The sequence below is a fragment of the Chinchilla lanigera genome, unplaced genomic scaffold (genome assembly GCF_000276665.1).
Source record: "Chinchilla lanigera isolate Chin_1 unplaced genomic scaffold, ChiLan1.0 scaffold00054, whole genome shotgun sequence".
NCBI classification, from domain to species: Eukaryota; Metazoa; Chordata; class Mammalia; order Rodentia; family Chinchillidae; genus Chinchilla; species Chinchilla lanigera.
This window is the reverse complement of record NW_004955455.1, coordinates 4175677-4189710: the sequence shown is the minus strand read 5'-3', so window position 1 is coordinate 4189710 and position 14034 is coordinate 4175677. Positions and strand designations below refer to the sequence as shown.

Sequence of the window (14034 nt, the reverse complement as noted above, 5' to 3'; positions counted from 1 at the left end):
TCTCTCTCCCTCTCTCTCCCTCTCTCTCCCTCTCTCTCCCTCTCTCTCTCTTTTTCTTTCTTTCTTTCTTTTCTTAAGACAGGGTCTTGCTTTGCAGTTCAGGCTGGCCTTGAGCTCACCTGCAATCTTCCTGCCTCAGCCTCCGGAGTGCTGGAATTATAGGTGTGCACCACCACATCCAACAAATTTATTTTTCTGATGAAACATCACATCTTCAATTTTAAAAAACTCAAGATTTATGAAAAGATTTAAACAAAAAGATTAGTGCTCTAACTCATAAAAACTCCATTTAAATACAAGTTATCAGGCACAGAACATTGTATTATGCCACAATTATATATAAAAAAGGTAACTTGGCCTGAGTCCTATTGAAAATTAAAAAATCTTATGTAGAGGCATTAAATTAAACATAGAAAAATCCATCTAAATAATTATGGACAGAGACAAACAGGCCCCCACAATCAATTTGCAAATTAATTTTTTGCCTGCCTCAAATTACCACAGAAAGATTATGGAACAGAAGGGTGGTGGTGAATGAACTTACCAAATAAAGTTTGTCCTGAGAATTTTTCTACTACTGTACAAGGCTTCACAAGGAAATCTGCAAAAGAAAAAAGTTATTTTATAGTGGAAAATATCCTAAGCACCAAGTTAACCCACTTAGATCTCCCTACAAGAATTTTCTCTACAGTAATATTACAGATAGCTAAGTAAGGTAGAAATATAGTAGGCAGTCAGACAGGGCTGGGCCCTCGAGGGATGAAATTTCCCATTTTCTCACTAGGGCTGGGCCACCCTCTTCCACCTGCTAAGACTAAGACTAAGACTGCTAAAACTAAAGACAAGACCAAGACCATAGATTATTGACCAAGGTTAATGATGTCACTCATGCACCTTTGCTACCATTAGATCAGTATTACCTAAGCGACTATACTTGCAATCTTATTGATTGATCATAATTTTGACCCATGTTGAACCCACCTCATGATTTTGCTCTATAAAAACTGCCTTTGAGAGATGGGCTCATTGGCAACTCACTCGGAACCCCTCCTATCTCTCAGGAGCTAACCTTATTCCCCATTCTCTTTCTCCAATAAATATTCCTACTCTTCTATTGTTTCTTAGAATTCATTCTTCAACTTCAGGGTACATGATCTTGGGTATATTTGACATCTAGCATTTCCCCTATATCAGTAAGAATAACATGACAATAGATTTTTAGATTGCTGCATTATGGACTGTTTCCTCAACTACAGGTAATACAATGTTTAACTGCAGAATGGTTCTAGTCAATCCTCAGCAAGCCTTCAGAACTGCTGAACTGCAAGAACAAAGCTGTCCAGGAACCTAAAAATACTCCTATTTAGGAGTTTTTCCTCAGGCAAGCAAACATCATTTCTGATAGCTTGTCAGAAAAATCTTTCCCAGTGCAGAAATAGGTAACTTAAAAAACTAAGGTTACAGACACTCTAGGTTTGGACTTCCTAATTTAAGGTCTTTTGTACAAATAATTGGTTTCAGAGATCTATTTTTCTAGTTAACACAAAGAATTCAGGCAACAATCTGAACTTTATAGAAACAAAAGACCTAAGCAACCTTAATTCCTTTGTGATAACTTCTTGCAATATTTTCAGACATAATCCATCCTTTGGAACTGATTGTTTGGATGACATGAAGTCAATAAATGAACAAGACTACCAAACATCAAAACTCTAAAGAAGCCTGGCGTGGTGGCATGTGCCTGCAATCCCAATACTCTGGAGGCTGAGGCAGAAGGATCGCTTAAGTTCCAGGCCATCCTGGGCTACATAAGTGAATTCAAGGCCAGTCTGCACTATACATAGCAAGACCCTGTCTCAGAAAAAAACAAAACAACAACAAAAAACTGAAGAACTAGCCAGCGTAGTAGTGCACTTCTGTAATCCCAGCACTTGTGAGACTGACACAAGGAGAAGCACAGCGAGTTTGAGGCCAGCGTGGACTACATCGTGAGTTAAGGCCAAAACTGCATGAAGAGACTCTATCTCAAAACAAAAAGAATCGGAAAAAAGACCACATTATTAAGAAATGAGGGGCAAATTCCAAGGAAGCTGGTCAGCTATGATATGTAGATGTATGTCCAGAAGGTAATCAGGAAGGAAAGGGATTAAGTTCAAGATACATACCAGGTCAATTAATGAGAATGAACTTATAGTGCTACACTTAATTCAAGGAAATCACTATTGTAAGAACCACCCAGCATGTTTCAGAAATTATTCAATTTATTCTGTCAAAAATGTGCAATTCATTAATATAGAAGCACTTATACTAAATTCACATAGATGCCTATAAAGTTTCAAGAGACAGACCAATGAAAGGCAGACTCAACAAAAAGGCTGAGACAAGTCAGCTTCAATGCCAGCAAAGACTCCTCTTCCCAACAAACACAATCAAATATCCTGATTGAAAGGAAGCATATTAGTGTGAAATATCAGCAAAATAAAAAATTGTCCTCATGTCACCAAGGGTCTTCCCAGATAAGGACCAGGAAAAGGTGAGTCTGAAAGAAGCTCTCTGGTACCAGATGTATTCCTCAGAGTAAAAGTAGTTGTGTTTATATGACCTGGAAAATTTACATACTTACAGCAGTAGAATGTAATTATGCTAAAGCTAAACAATTAGCTAAAAGGTCTAACGATCAAGGATATTTAAACATTCAAGGAACTAATGAACAAATAGCCAGGGATATAAGGATAGAGTAGGGATTAGTTAACCTTATATTAATCTTTTAAGTGTTCAGGATACCCTTAAGTTTCACCACCAAAGAAGATGTAACAAATCTTTCTGACATTATTTGAATTAAGATATACATTTTTTACCATAGCACAGTATACGATATAGACATGATTTTCTATATTGTAAGACATAAGCCTAAAAAGAATGTAAATATCAACATACGTGAAAATTAAATAGTATGATATTAGTGATTACCATAACTAGCTTCAATGGAGAAGTGAACCCTGGACGACATACTCAAAGTCGCCTTCTGAAGATAATGAAATGACTAAGAGACTAAAAGGAAGACACGGAGGTCCCAAGATGGCCAAAGAAATGGACATATTCAACACCTACACAGAGTAGTTTACATGATCACTTATGTGCTATCTATCACACTGGCTTCAACAAGGGCAAAGAAGCATAAAATTTTAACTATTTATACAGCATTAGAAAGAAAAACAAGTAGGGAGTATAGCTGAGTAATAAAAGTACAGTACTGTCCTGGGCTTGAACCCCATACCAAAACAAAACCACACAACTATAAAAATCAATCAGGCTTCTGTTTTGCTTTGTTTCTGTTTTGTTTTGAGACAGGGCTGCTATGTAGTTGGACCACGGTGGTCCTCCTGCCTCAGCCTCTCAAACACTGGGATTACAGCTGTGTTTAAATCAGATTTAAACCAAATAAGGAAAAACTAAGAGACTCAAATCAGGCCTCCTAAAATGTTCAGGAATGGAAAGGAGAAAACAGTAACACTTTTTGGTTGGGATATGTTTTTAAGAAAAACACACCCTTACCCCATTTTTCAAATGCAGGATAATTAAGAGTTCAAAATTTTAAGAAGGCAACATTAAATAGTTTTAAAGAACCTTATTTTTCACTGATATAAAAACAAGTGCAGCCCAGAATGGTGGTGCATGCCTGTAATCCCAGCACTCAGGAGGCTGTGGCAGTGGGATCACCAGGAGTTCAAGGCCAGCCTAGGCTATATAGTGAGTTCAAGGCCAGCCTGAATTATACAGTGAGACCCTATCTCAAAAACAAACGAAACAGATTTTACTGCATATATACTGAATATTACAAAACAAATGCAGGCCACAATTCAAGTATAGAGACAGTAATAACTCAAAGGTGTTAAATTTCAAGAAGTAGCTTTACAGCTAGGCACAGTGAGTGGCATTTGCCTATAATCACAGCTACTCCAGAGGCTGAAGGAGGAAGATCACTCCAGTGTACAGCTGGTGTGTATGTGTATGTCTCACTGCTACTGTATTATGTTTCTTCCTGCTTCCTAATGTTTTACTTATGTCTGTTAACTTTTCAAATATTCAAAACTTAGTGTGTTGGTAGAATTAGTCCACGTAAGGAATGCCTTGTTTTTTTTTTTTAGACAGGGTCTTGTTCTGTAACCCAGGCTGGCCTCAATCTGTTAGTGGTCCTCCTCTTTCCCCCTCCTGAGTGCTGGGATTACAGGATTACAGGTATGCATCAGCATGCCAGGCAAGGAAGATGCATTTATAAGATGAGTAAAACTATGGTTTAAGCTTACTCTTCGAACCTCAATTCCTGCTGACAAGTATAAATTAAAATAGACACAAGAAAAGAATTCAAAAGAATGGCTGCATTCCCCAATGCTAGATGGTGGGAGTATGTTCACCCCACAAATATTCTGGAGTGGTGGATACTACTGCAGGCAGTGCTGTTGATAGCAATAACAAATTCCTATCCTTACCCAGCCATTCTAGTATCAGCTATGACCCTTTCACAGGCCTGAATGATCACAGGGTGACTTTTCCCTTACTTATGACTATGCTTTGAAATAAATAAAATAACAGACATAAAACCGAGCTGGTATTCTGGGTCAGTGAGACCTCCAAGCAATATGTTCAAAAGTAAAAACAGAAGACAAGTGTCTTTTCTACCTCTTTGGAAACACTAAGGGTTGGGAGTATTTAGGGTCCCCAGTGCAACTTTATGATTAGTATGCTGTAATTCTCTGCCAGCTATGGGTCACAGATAAGAAGCTAAAATCATAAGAAGCTAAACAAAACAAAACATCCAGGGGTAGGGGATATCCAGTAAACTGTCACTAGACTTCAGGTTATGATCACATCTATACTAGCAATACAATTCTCAAATCTAATGATAATGTCATTATGATAAGCAAAAGCTCAAATACGATAATGACCAAAAGGCCAATTTTGTCCAATTCTGTGACATTAGTGGTACACGGTATGTGGCTTCTTTTTGTTTTTTTTTTTCCTCCGGTACCGGGAACCGAACTCATGACCTTGCGCTTGCCAGGCAGGCGCTTTTGCCGCTGAGCTAAATCCCCAGCCCCCATAAATTGATTTTTTAACATGTGTGAGGGTTCTAAATACATTCCTCAAAGGAGGCTCTGCAAAAGAGAATTTGAAATAGGTCATTTATCTTCATTAATGGTTCAAATGATGACAGTTGATTTCCTAAATGCAGATGCCCAAAAGTGAGCAAAGCAATTATGTTCTGGTAGTTTTAAAAATTAAGATTTGATGACTGCACTTCACAAGCACCTCAATCCTTTTCACATCTCAAGAAAATAGACAAGAGAAAACCTATGTTCTAAGAAATCATTAAATGATCCAATCAATAACAAATCTGACTGGTACCCCTTAAAGTCACTTATTTTACAACTATTCTTTTAAACCTAATTTTTGTAAAGAGGTGTGGCTGAGGTAGCATCAACCATATATAGTATGATGTCTTTATCGCCATGAAAGATTAAAACCAAAGATCAACATATAAGAATCCGCTTTAAAAGGGTAAACATTTTAATGTTCATATAGAAAGTAGAGATGCTTTGTTCTGACTGGCTCTTCATAATCACCTTCTCTGCAGAACACAGTCATTCATACTTTAACTCAGATATAATAAACCATTAATAAGATTATGAGAAAGTTCTATGAGTAATCTGTAATGTTATTTTACTCCATGTCCCTGTGAAAGATCACAAGAGGCATCATTTTACTACTGAAATTAAGAATTAAAAATTAATTTTACAAGGCAGCACACTTAGATTCACCATTTGAAATGAAGAAATGTTTATTTCCTAAAAAACAATTTAATAGAACAAAAGCAATATTTAAGTCTCAGTTGTTAAGACGAAAAGAACATAGTAAATTGAGCATTCAATCACTAGAACTTAACTGAATTAAAAGCTAAGCAGCATTATTTTATCTAAGTGCCAGGCAGAGATAATTCAGTATTTATAATTGCTATGGAAAGATCAGAAAGTCTAGCTACAATCTCGGAGAAAAGATTCCTGACATTTGTTCCTTTGACTAGTTCCAAGGCCTACCTTTGGGAAGATAACTCCCACACGCTCCTTAATGCCCTCCTACCTGCTTTCAGTTAACCTCTAAATGAAAGCAAAGAGGTTAACTGTGGTCCTTTCACCTCTTCTGCCCTTTCTCCTTTTCCCTACCACCAATTCATATAAAAACAGAAAGATTCAAATTCCAAAAGCTCACAGAAATTTACACTGTTATAATGATTTCTACCCTCCTCAAGTATCTTAACACTAAACCACAAAATCTGTACCATTCAAAGAATAAAATTTTAATTGAATTTTCTTAGACAAAAGACCCAAAATGATCAATCTCTACGAAGATGAGTAATTTTACAAATAGATTCCCAAGAGGGATTTTGGATAAGTCCTTTATTTAGAGCTGTTTCTTATGTCAAGGTTCATTTTTTGTCTTCAATATGAACCAGGCTGGTCTGAGTTTTCAGTTTTTGACAATTCAAAAGTCCAGACCAGCCTGGTTCAGTTATCTAAAGGCGCAAAGGATAAATCTCTTTTAACTATTTTTTAGCCCTTATTTAACTTGGTATTTTGCCTTCCTTTTTTAAGTAAAGAATGTCAATGAGTTCTATTTGTTTGGCTTTAGCTGAAAAAGTTCTATTTCTTCCTGTACACTGTTTATTTGGATAGCAGTCAACATGTATCCATCTGTTTACAGGAGATAAATATTGCTAGTTTAAAAAGGGTGGGTCTTTTTCTGCAATGTGTTGAAGATAATGTTTAGGTTAAGACCATTTCTGGTCTCTTGGCCATTTAATAATCTAAGGAGACCTGCTTAGAAAGAGGTAGGTATTTCAGCTTACCACGTAAACAGAGCCCACATTGTGACGTGTGATTATTGGAAGTTACCTGAGTTTTGGGGGCTTGTTTTCAGAAATATGGGTAGCTCCCTACCTAACTGCCAGAATATAAATTTTAACTAGGCCAGTGAAAAAGAAAGCTCTTTTTACTTCACACTGCCTCTATTTTTAAAATCTCAGTCTCCTCTGAATGTGCTTATAGCCCCCTGTAGGTAAACAGTTTTTAATTGCAATGACAGCAATCGAAAATTCAAATGTGTTTCTTCTTTTTGTTAAATTACGTACTTAAAGGATAATCTGCATTATTATTCAGCTTTTTGGTCCCTGACCATCCCTTAGGACAGTTGTTTTTGTTTATGCCTATTAGTCTACATAAAACCAAGTAGAAGAAGCCAGAACTTTGAATCTGTTTGTTTACAAAACTGGAGAAATATTAGTATTCCTAATAAAATATTCATTTACTGATAAGCAGTATGCAGATTAGCTGGGTTGGGGTGCTGTGCCTACCAGAGACAACTGAAACTTCTAAAACGTGAGCCAAAATAAATGTCTCACCATTTAAGTTTTGAGGGTTGGGTAGTATGTAACAGCAATGAGAAAGTAACCAAGACAAAGCCTGATCAGAGCCAAAGGCAACAGTATGAGACCTTCTGCTACACAAATGGTAAGTCTCTCTCAAGGCTTTCACCACCACCAGAGAGCCCCCCACCATTTTTAGCTACCCTCACTGCCACTGCTAGCATAGGACTAAGAATAATCTCCTCTAGGCTATTAATCCAGCATCTCTAATTCTACATTTTTCTAAAAGAATCCATCATCTGCCTTATTCCCTGCTACCATAGCTTCTTTTGTTAATACTCCACTGGGAATCAGAATCATTCTAGCTCTTCAAGGACAGGAACCATCTGACTGAATATATCTGCAATAAAATCTGACAGCAATTTCCACTACTCTCTTTGAAAGGTCCAGTTTCCTATATTCATCCTTCCATTCCATATCAGCAGTGTCATCACCACTTGGTCTAGCAATATGATTCTGAAACATTTGTTAAATTTAATTAGAACTTAATTACCAATAATAATAATAATCACAGAAGTCTTACAACAGAATTTATAATAGAACTGGTCCTAGTAAATGCTTGTTTTAACATCCTCTCACAAATCTCTTCAGCAGATTTCCAAAAAGTCCCTGCTCAAAAAATATGCCCTTATGGTTGGGTGTGGAGGCATACATATGTAATTCCAGCACTGGGGAGGCTGAGGCAGGAGGACTGCTTTGAATTTGAGGCCAATCTGTGCTGAGACCCTGTCTCAAAAAAAAAAAAAAGTCCTATAACACACATATCCAGATGGAACAATGTTGAAGTTTTTAAGTTTTTCATCTATGTTATTACTACACTTCTGCCTGATTTACTCACCCCACATTATACACATAGATAAATCATATGTATCCTCTTAATTCTTGACTTGAAAATATTACTCTTATTATGAAAGCTCCCCCACAGTTCACTGTGCAATTTCAATGTAGCTCTTTCAATTTATAATACTTGCTATATGTCATTATAATTATTTACATTTCTATCTGTCCCACTGTCCCATTGCACAAATAGAAATAAGGTAAGGGCACAGATTCTAAACTCAGTTTAGGGTGTGAATTTTCACTCCACAATTTACTGGTCACTTTGAGAAGTTCACTTAATTTCCTTAATTATAAATGGAGATAACATTTATTACTTAATGTCTTCAAAACAATGACCAATGAATGAATAACACAATGAACACTACGTTATCTGTTTCTTCTAACAAAGAAGAGCATGCTCAATAACTTATTTTTTAAGATTAAAAAACATAATTTAGGTGAATAGGAGAAAGTAACCATTGGACCTTCTTTTACTTACCCTTTCAATAAACTGTTTCAAGCACTCCTACTGTCCATTTAAAATCTCTAATTCTAGTTCTTACTATAAATTCAATGTTTCTACCTATCATTCTTCATACAGAATAAACTGTCAGGAAAGATTTATGAGTCACAGGGGAGGGGAAGGAGGGGAAGAGAAAGGGAAGTAAAAATGTAGTATGTTAGTATGCTTAAGATGTAGTATGTACAGTACATGTACCAACTTCCCACAATAAAATTATTATGTATCACGAACATGTAATAAAAAAATAGATTAAGTCACAGCTCCGTTATTATCAACTCTGCAAGTTCAAAATAATGAAGTCATATAATTTGTTGAAGTAAAAATTTTAGTCATGAGTATTCAAGGCCAAGTAAGAAAACATCACTTAATTGAGTAAAGCCAAGCCAGTATTAACCATTCTTCTCTACAGTCCATTAACTCTCAGAGTACAAGATCTCTCTCAAATGAGAACCCTCTTTACAAAATCTTCCACAAATAAGGATAATAATCTTCCTAAGACAGTCTACATTCAATCCAAATTCCTGCCATCATTTATGTTATTCCCTATATATCCAGACTGCCTTTTCTCTACTAACTAGATCTCCAGACTTCTAGTATTACAAGCCACTAAACTTTTGTTGCATTTTTGCTGATATACATGGTTTAGCATTCTCTTTTATCTTACTCCCTCTTCCCAATTCCTTTTTTCTCTTCCTTCACACACATTATTACAAGCTCCCTCAAGAGACACACAAAATGTTTGATTAGCGAACTAGTATGTACCCCACTTTAAGAGGTCTGGGATAGGGCTGGGGATATAGGTCAGGGGCACAGCACCTGCCTAGCAAGCGAGAGGCCCTGAGTTTGAGTCCCAGTGCCAAAACAGAAAAAAGAAAAAAAAAAGAGGTCTGGGATAGGTACTAAAAGTTCTTTTAAAAATTCTTCTAAGTAATCAAAAATAATTATGGCTGGTCATTCTCATAATCCACAAAAAAAACTGAAGTAGTTTCTATTTTCATGTTTCAGCATTATTAATAGCATAATATGTGATCATAATTAACTGTAAACTATCATTCAACTAATATGTAAAAAAATTCTTCAATAAGAACAGCTTAAAAAAAAAAAAAAAAAACAGCTAAAATGTTAGTCCTTATCTTTATTTCAATAGTTGCACAAAAGCTATCCTAATTCCTGAACTGGTATTGATATAATGACACTTTTCATATAAGGCTGATTTTTTTAAAGATAAAAAGTTTTAAAACAAAGACATATGGCAAACATACTGTTAAGTGAGTTAAGTCCCACGGAAGTTTAAATATTGCATTGTTTCTCTTACATGACAAACACAAAATATCTTTTTATTTTTGGGGGTACCAGGAATCGAACTCACAACCTCAGGTTTGCCAGGCAGGCACTGTGCCAATAAGCTATATCCCCGACCCAAGAAACACAAAATATAGCCAGGTGTGGTGGCACATGCCTGTGATCCCAGCATTCAGGAAGCTGAGGCAGGAGGATTGCTGTGAGGTTGAAGCTATATAGTGAGTTCAAGGCCAGCCTGCAATACAAAGTGAGACCCTGTTTCCAAAAAAAACCCAAAATCACTATATATATCTTTATCTTATCTCTATATCTATAGATAGATATAGATATATGCACAAATAAAAGAACAAAATGGAGATAAATTCTGTTGTTTCAAAATATTTTTAATATATATGCTAATTTGTTTCATTTATACTACTAATTTATCTTAGTTCACTGAAAGTAATGTTATGTGTTATTATCTGTTTCTTCTTTATAAAAATCTTTCTAGGCTATGTCTTGTACTCTAAGTAACTACTTGAAAATGATGATACACAGTGTATTAACTATTGCAATTCTCTTATTTGGTTATGAAATTTTGCTTTACTTTTCATAAAATTAAAGAAACAAAGTTACAGCATATGAAAGTTCAACAAGCACAGATATGCGAAAAGAAATGGCTGCCAGGAATGGTGCGAACCCTGTTATCCCAGCACTCAGAAGGCTGGGGAAGGCTAAAGCAGGAGGATCTCCATCAGTTTGAAGTCAGAATGGGTTATACACATAGTGAGTTCAAGGCCAACCTGAACTACATGGTGAGATACTGTATCTATCAAATAAATTAAACAAATATTTTTTTTTAAAAATCTAGACTGGTGTAAACTAAATTCATATTTTAAAAAAAGAAAAAAGCTATCATTTAAAATTATGAGGTCTTACTATCTTGCTCTGATCATGCCATTGCTTTTTATGGTTCATCTTTTTTTTTTTTTTTTTATGGTTCCTCTTTTTATATCTGGCTTTTTTGAGATAAGGTCTCACTATGTAGTTCAGGCTGGCCTTAAACTTGTGTATGTAGTGCAGGCTGACCTAAAACTCATGATGATCCTCCTACCTCAGCATCCCGAGTGCTGGGATTACAGGTGTGCACCACCACACCAAGCTTATGGTCCATTTTTTAACAGTTTTGCTTCAATCTCAGGAACCAGCTTCCTTTCTGTCCCTTTCTCAAGCTTTCCTGCATTGACAAAGACAGATCTGACAGGTTCATAGACAAATGAGACTATAGTTTGTTTCAACTTGAAGGTAAGATAATTTTTCAATCATATGTGTTTGTATTATGTTTTCTGTAAGTGGCAAAGAACATGAATGGTACTACGTCAACATGACTGATGGTAATATGTGGTAAAGAGATATGTGGTAAAAAAAGATAAAAAGCCCACAAAGAGGCTTTTTATCCACCAAGTTTTTTTTTTAATAAAAATATTTTTTAAAAAAAGTAACAGCAAGAACAGAGAGAAAAAACACTCCTAGTCAAGGAACATGCAAGTTTAACCTCACATTAATAACCTGAATGAGCAAGGCGTGGTGGTGCACACCTATAATCCCAGCACTCTGGAGGCTCAGGCAGGAGGATCATTGCGAGTTTGAGGCCAGCCTGGGCTACAAAGTAAGCTCAAGGCCAGCTTGAACTCCATAGCGAGACCCTATCTCAAAAAGACCAAAAAAAAAAAAAACCTGAATGACCAGCTAAGTTTGTATTATTATTAGCAGTTATCTTTTATTAAGCACTTCCCTGCATGTCGAGCACTCTTGAAGTACTATACATGAATATATATTCCTGTATATGAATATATGTATTCATCTAACTTCACAGTAATTCTGTAGTTACTGTTGTTACTATTTATAGCCAAAAAAAGTATATATATAGAGAGAAGTACCTTTCCTAAGGTTTTATCATCTAGGTGAAATGCAGGGCTTGACAGATGCAAATGCAAACTTCTACACCATATTGCCACTCCATTAAACTCACTATTTATGCTAAATTTAATGTTAAGCAGTTTGCTCATAAGAAGAAACTAAGGAGACTTTGTATAGTGGTAATGTATTTCTTATACACATGCCCTATTATATTTTTCAAAGAACACTGTAGGCCTTATACAGATTCACTCTCGCACAAAACTGTATTCCATTAACAGTTTAATTATCCATTGTCTACAAAACACTATTTGACACTTGTTCCTAAACAAAAAATATTTACCTTTTATAACCTCTTGTCACTTGTCCAGATAATTCTGAACTCTAATTCTATCCTCCAGAGGCTAAGCCATGTTCGAACTTAATAACAAATAAAAAAAATAGGCATACTCCCTATTTTGCCATGTTCGAACTTAATAATAAATAAAGTAGGCATACTCCCTATTTTGCCACTTACACTACTCACAAGAACATTAAATAGCAAAGTCTAACCCTAACCTCTTTATAAAACCAATCCATTTCTCTTCCTCTCCCTCCTCCCTCTCTATCCCGACGAAGAATAAAAATGAATATAACCCATTTCAATTTGTTGTGCACCATTCAGCAATAAGATGTATTTGTCCCTACAGATGAGTGTGCAACCACGAACAAATACAATCTTTCCTAAAGTTTTTTTTTTTGTTTGTTTGTTTTTTTTTTTGTCTTTTGTCTTTTCCTCTGGTACCAGGAATTGAACTCACAACCTTACGCTTGCCAGGCAGGCACTTTGCTGCTGAGCTAAATCCCCAGCCCCCCTAAAGTTAAAATATATTATTTCTTGCTTCTTTTCCACAGACCTGTTCCCATTATGAATAATGATGTTATATACAGACTGACTGTATTTCAAAGCACGCAGTTTATTATTTCTTTACAATCTTTAGAAAGTTTTATAAATGACCCAGTTATCTAAAAAAACAAATGGAAAACTTCAAATGTCTACACTATATTTTTTCTTTTTAAATTTAGTAACATATACCCAGTATTTATAATTTTAACTGATTTTAAGTGTGCAGTTTAATGGCCTTAAATACACTCACACTGTTGTGCAACCATCACCACTATCCATTTCAGGTATTTTTCATCACCTCAAACTGCAACTCTGTACCCACTAATCACTAATTATCCTGTACTTCCCCTCAGGCTCTGGTAATCACTATTCTACTTTGTGTGAATTTGCCTACTCTAAGTACCATAAATAAGCAAACTTATATGACATTTGTTGTTGTTTTTGTTTTTTGTTTTTTGTTTTTTTTTTTTTTCGGTCTTTTTCAGACAGGGTCTTGCTGTGCAGTTCAGGCTAGCTTTGAGTTCACTTTGTAGCCCAGGCAAGTCTTGAACTCACAATGATCCTCCTGCCTCAGCCTCCTGAGTGCTAGGATTACAGGAGTGTGCCACCACACCTGGCCGACATTTGTTCTTTTGTGTCTGGTCTATTTAGTTTAGCATATTATTTTCAAGGTTAATGCACATGAGGTAGGCGCCCGGAAGGAGAGCCTCAGGCCCACGGGGAGCCACAGGCGGGGAGCGCCCGTCTTCCGACCCACTGGCTCCCTGCCTGGTAGGTGCCCAGAAGGAGGGGCCCAGGTGCACGGGGAGCCATGGGTGGGGAGCGCCGGTCTTCAGGCTGGCTCGCTCCCTGCCTAGTAGGTGCCCAGAAGGAGGGGCCCAGGCGCACAGGGAGCCACGGGCAGGGAGCACCCGTCTTTGGGCTGGCTCGCTCCCTCCCTCACAGGCGCCCGGAAGGAGGGCCCCCGGTGCAGGTGGAGCCATGAGGCGGTGAGCACTGTTGCACACCGGCCCTCAGGCCGGCCACCGCCACTCAATTGAGAACAACCATGACACAGAGAAACAATGACACAATTGGCCCACCATGCACCGGCTGCAGATGCCCACCCACGGACGTGTGTGAATCATT

The 14034-nt window shown here is 36.8% G+C and overlaps 1 protein-coding gene across 11 annotated transcripts in view; it reads right to left on the bottom strand.

Annotated features, from left to right (window-relative positions):
- LOC102012925 (myotubularin-related protein 3) overlaps positions 1–14034 on the bottom strand; it is a 143922-nt gene that overhangs the window by 74925 nt on the left and 54963 nt on the right. For all 11 annotated transcript variants that reach the window (XM_005396231.2, XM_005396229.2, XM_005396230.2 and 8 more), the window contains one exon: positions 545–601. The gene's annotated coding sequence lies outside the window, so the exon portion shown is untranslated. The remainder of the gene's footprint in view (positions 1–544; positions 602–14034) is intronic.